Source organism: Triturus cristatus, chromosome 2_2, assembly GCF_964204655.1.
Source record: "Triturus cristatus chromosome 2_2, aTriCri1.1, whole genome shotgun sequence".
In the NCBI taxonomy this organism is placed as follows: domain Eukaryota; kingdom Metazoa; phylum Chordata; class Amphibia; order Caudata; family Salamandridae; genus Triturus; species Triturus cristatus.
In genome coordinates, this window is record NC_140582.1 from 28,188,232 (window position 1) to 28,194,257 (window position 6,026).

A 6,026-nucleotide genomic window follows, 5' to 3' on the forward strand; every position below is an offset into this window, starting at 1 on the left:
TGTTATGCTTTGAAATCAATATAATATACATCAAAATGAGAACTGCATGTATTGTAATGAATATGACCTATGCTGAAATAGATACGACGCATGTAAAAATTATTATGACAGGTGTTAAGGTGATTATGACATCTATTGAAATGAATATGACATTCATTGAAAGGAATATGGTGCATGTTTAGATAAATATGAACCACTTTGAAATGAATATGACACCTGTTGAAATTAATATAGCCACATCAAAATTAATATGATATTCATTAAAATGAATATGGCACTTTTTTAAATGAATATGAAACTATGTGAGAAAAATGTAGCATGCTTTGAAATGAATAAAGCACATATCGAAATGAACACAAGCCATGTTTTAAATGAATATGACCCCTGTTTAAATTAATATTGCTTGCATCGAACATATGTTGATTTGCTTTAAAATTAATATTACATATTGAAATGAATATTACATATTCTGAAAGGATATGATATGGACTAAAATCAATTAACTAAAATAATATAACACACATTTAACAGAATATAAAACAAGGAACCAGGCTTTACCACGCATCCATTTGCAATGCAGGTAAGAATTTCTACATTTGTCACACAGTACTTTATCAAACAGGAAATAATTTTTGTAAATAAGATAATTGTTTATGTGCACGTAGAGATACAGGGAGGTAAGGATGATTTTAGTGTTTAAAGGTGGGTTGAGGTAAGAATTATTTTTGATTAGAGGTGGGTAGAGGTAAAGAGAGGTAAGGGTGATTTCAGGGTTTAGGAAGTGGGTAGAGGTAAAGGGAGGTAAGGAATAAAGAAAGGGTGTTCTCAATTACAAAATAAAAACTCACAAACATATATTTATATGTATATATATATATGTGTGTGTATGTAAGCACGTATGTATATATATATATTTATCGTTTCAGGATTAGAGTGTCATCTAAATTATGCGAAGAAGAAAGCAAGGAACTCTGGGTAGTTCCCAAGTTTACGTGGAGAGCAGCTCCCTTCTATGGAGCACTCTACAACACCACCAAATCTGCTCACCTTAAATGTCCATTTTTCTAGCAAAGTTTTTAAGCATAGGATTTGTACAGTTCCATCCACTCCAAGCTAGAGAGTGACTAAGGATCCGTTACGAATTTGGCATTTTGTAGTGGACCGCCATGCCAGTGCCCCCGTCCAAGATTGCCAAACCCGTAGTCTGGCCACCTGCCGTATTCCGATTGGAATACAGGTTGGGCGGTCCTGCGGCGGCTGGCCCACAGCAGTGCTTTTCAAAGGCTCTTAGAAAACCAGCGCTGTGGGACCGCCACAGCGTGTTCCAGCATGGCATGTACTGTGAAGTCCATGCGGTGCTGGAACAGGGGATGCATACAGACAGTGGAGGCACACTATGTGCCCCCCTGCATGTATCACCTGGCCCAGAGGCAACATGGGGCACTGTAGATCCTCCTCAATTTCCTCACCACCACACTTTTCACAGTGGGCTAGCTGCCATCAAAACTGTAGTGGTGAGGAAACTCGTAATATGCTTGGCGGTGCCTCAGTGGCACCAGCATATTGCAGGCCTCCTACTGCTGCAGGACCACCAGGGATCACGGACTCCTGGCAGTAGCAGCGGTCCTATGGTGATCCTATGCCAATATTGTAATACGGCAGTCGGACCGCCGGTAGCTGCACCGCCACCGCAGGTTTGGTGGTACATCCACTAGCCAAACTCATAATCAGGCCCTTAGTCTTTTGCCATTTTTACAGCAAAGTCTTTAGATATAGGATTAGCTAGTGCCATTTATGCAGTGCTAAAAAATAACAGAAGCGTTTTACCACTCCAGGCACTGCATCACAGCTTTGAATTGAGTAAAAGCAACCCTTGACACATATTTAGCTGTTATTAGAGCTCTCCAGAGAGGCATAACTGTCCAGACACAAGGAAGCACCCAGTACAGGTCTCTCTCACACTCTCTCTCTCACACACAAACTCACACACACACACATATATGCAAATATAAATAAATATATACATATATGAGTGTGTGCACACATATGTATATATCTTTATGTTTATATATATATATATATATATATATATATATATATATATATATATATATATATATACATACATACATACATACACACACACAGATATACATGCCACAAAAATGTGTGGTTGGGGCCATTATGTAATACCATGCCCTGCTTGTAAAGATCAGCACGTTGTATTATATTTGTGATAAAGACATGTGTTCTATTTGCATGGATTGTAATGTCTAACAACCATCAAATAAATGTTAGAAGGAATACAACACTCAATAATTCATCACTGTACCTATATGCACAGTGCGGGGATGAAATGTTAGGGAAGAGTAGTAAAAGATATATCAGTGAGGATAGAGATAAGAAATGAAGGGGTGAAGGATGGGGATAAGGACATGAACATAAGGCATGAAGAGTAAGTAGTTAGAGATGAGGAGTGTTTCATGAGGTATGAGGAGCAAGAGATGAGTAGTGAAAGATGGGAAGTGAGGGATGACTGATTAAGAGTGAAGGCTGAGAAATTAAGAATGAGGAGTAAACATGCAAAAGCAAGGAAGAAGGGTGAGGGAAGAGGAATGAGGAGTAAGGGGCGAGGGTTAAAGAGTAACAAATGGTGAGTGAGAGATTAAGACAGAGGTTTGAAAGGTTATTGAGGGACAAGGGGTAATGAGTGAGGATTAAAGAATGAAGAGTAAGACAGGAGAACTGTAGGACAAGCAGTGAGAGAAGAGGGGTAAAGAATGAGGTGGGAGGGTTGAGAGGTGAGGGATGATTACCAAGGGTTGAGGCCTGAGCAGTGAAAAATGTGAAGAGTGAGGGACAAGAAATCTGGCTCGAGAAGTAAGCAGTGAGGCTTGTACGATGAGGTATTAGGAAGGAAAGAAGTGAGCTGAAGGCTGCGGGATGAAGAATGAGAAGTTAAAAATGAGAAATGAGGGGTTAGGGACAGGAAGCAAGGAATGAAGAACAATGAGGGCAGAATGAGAAATGAGGAACGGGAAATGATGATTGAGGCGATGGGAAATCTGAACTAAGAGATAAACAATAATGAGGTGAAATGGAAAAGAATGTGGAGTGAGAGATGAGGAATGAGAGATAAAGAGTGAGGTATGAGGTGTGAAAGTAGAAGAGCGTGGGATAAATTATTAGGAGTGAGGAATTAGAATTGATAAATAAGAATTGAAGAGTGATAAGTGGAGAATAAGGGTTAAAGAGGGAGGTTTGATGAGTGAGGGGTGATCACTGAGTCACGAAGACAAAGTAAATTGGAGATTGGGATGAGTGATAAGGAATGAGGAATAAAAACGGAGGCATGAGGCCTGAGGTATTAGACTGCCCTAAAATGGACAGAGTGATGAATATTTTAGGACATAATCGTTTGTTAACTTCACTTTATCACGCAAAGCGTAAAGAAAATGTGAAATCCAAGGGATACAGAACAAGCGTTTAGGAGTAAAAGGTGAAGAAGAATGAATGGAGCGTGAGGGAAGAAGGATTAGGCTCCAGGGTTCCAGAGCTTTAGCAACCTTGGATTGTTGTTATGGGAACTTTGAGCCCCAAAGGGACATTCTCGAAAAAGATTCAGAAGTTTGAGAGCATTTGGAGCATTTTTGTAAAAAATGTCCATAACTTGACTGACCTTTAGTTGAGAGCCAACCCGGTGACGTCAAACCGCCACTTGCCCTTGTCATCGTTGTGTGCCCTACCACCTTGGATAGTTCCCCTGCCCTTCTCTAATGGAGAGCACAACCTGGGAGAACCTTTCCTGTCAGGGGATAGTCACTCCACCCCATTTAGGGCATCAAAATGATTCGAGTTGGGAACTGTAAAACCAACAGGCCTCCTCACATGCTCAATGGGAGTCCTTACAGGGCCAATGCGAAGACATGAGCTTTTTTTTTCAAAATGATCACATTCCCTAAAACAAGACGGTCTATATAAATACCCCAGTGGAAATAACTCAACCTTAGACTCTCTCCTTGGTTGGGGAAGTGGGCCAAATAATAACCTTTGCACTACCTGGGCGATCTGAAGTTTATAATTATACGATCACCACAACGATCCTTGGGCCTGACCCCAGTCATCCCACTCTCGGTGTGAACAAAATCTCATTAGTCATATAATTAGGGAACTTCCTCTGTTGGACCAGCTAATTTAAACATTTATTAGTCAGCTCGTCCTGGCCCTCCTTTTGATTCACATTCAACTCAGGGATTGCTACTAAAACAAGCATGTAGGGGCAAGATACTGGGGGGAGATCGATCGTTGGTTGCCTTTGTTTATTTAGCATAGGCCGAGGTGTCCCCGCAGATCCAGTGTTAAAGGACAATGAGGCCTCAAGAACTCCTAATGCTTTTGATGTGTGCAAAATACCCACAACCTCTGTCCCTTCACCATGGCTAATTACAGCATCTCTAGGTAGAGTGGTTGTTATACTATGTTGCAGGGAGCTAGAGTCCTTAACCAGTTTGTGTTGGCAGTTGAGGTCATAACCTGGGCACTATCCTCTGCTACCAGTATTGAACATACAACTTGCTTTTGCTGGGGATATAACGCAATCGAGACCCCTTTGGACGGCCTCCAACCCCAATGTCAATGAGGACAGTTCTTTATGCAGATAGTCTTTAATTTTTCCAAAATAGGACTCCATGAGGTCCACAGCCCAATGAGGTGTATGCATGGTCCCCGCAAGGCTGGAATTATAAGGGTAAGAAATGTTTGAGTCAGCACATAAGCTAGCAGGGGCTAGAGGGGACTGAGACGAGAGCCGCTGTTTATGCTGTTTGGCGGTGGAGAAGGTCAAGATGTAACTTTCAGGTGTGTCCCCATTAGATTAGGGACCAAATTTGCCTTCTCATCACTGGCTTGGTTGTTAGCCAGCCCCAAATGGTCCACTGCACTGTTTGTACCAGTTGGGCTGTATGATAAGGAGCCATCCAAGCCTGAATCATTTGGGACTCCCAGAAATAATCTCCTCTCAGTCAGGGCTATTTCTGTGGAAATTATCCACATAGCCCTCTGCAACATTTTGTCGATGCTGGTAGTCTTAGGGCGAGAAGGTCGTCTTGTTGAACCTCCTGGGGATTTGTGTTTGCCAATTGTAATTTGGCAGATTAGAAACCTTAAGATCACGAGAGTCAGTATCCACAGAATAGCAACCACAGAGTTATACCCAAACACGTTAACCCAGCCACGATATTATTCAGCTCTCCAGTACAAAAATAGAGAGCACTTACCCCAGGATCACGATGTCAGAGGGTGGGCCCAGGTTAAGTTTCCTCCGGGCTCTGACCGGTGGAGGACATGCCCAGCCACGGCCCACACATGTCCCGCTTTGCGGTAGTTGGAGGAATGCTTTAAGCACTAGCTAGGCTCCTTCCCCTGTCGTAGATGCAGGTGTGCACCTCCTGGCACGATGCCAGCTGGATGTGGAGTCCCCAGAAAGTGTCATAAGTTCAAAGAGTAACCTGCGCTGCCGGAGTTCAGGGAGCGCTTTAAGCGCTAAAAGGCTCCTCTCCCTGGCCGTAGATGCAGGTGCGTGCCTCCTGGCGCGATGGCATCTGGGACGTGGCGTCCCCAAACAGTAGTGTAAGTCCAAAGAATAGAATTAGGGGAAGGATGGAGGCTTGATGGGAATGTATATACACACTGATTCCTGTACAAACGGTCCAAATTTATTAGTACCCGAAGAGTCCTCTTGGCCCCATTTCAGCTTTGATGAATGCCACTATGCTTTGGAGGTTCCATACTGATGTGTGAAACAACAATTCTGAGAAAATAGGGATACTGCAGGACTGTTAATGTATTAAAAAATATGCTGCCTCGTGTGTTAAGGTGCTGTCATTTACTGCAGGTAACTATACTGTTTTGGATAGAGTTAATATAATACAAACGTTAATTTAAAAATTAATTAAAATAATGGCATTACAGAATCGTTTAAATATGAGAACCCTTGAAATTGATATAAATAAGTGAGGCAGATAACA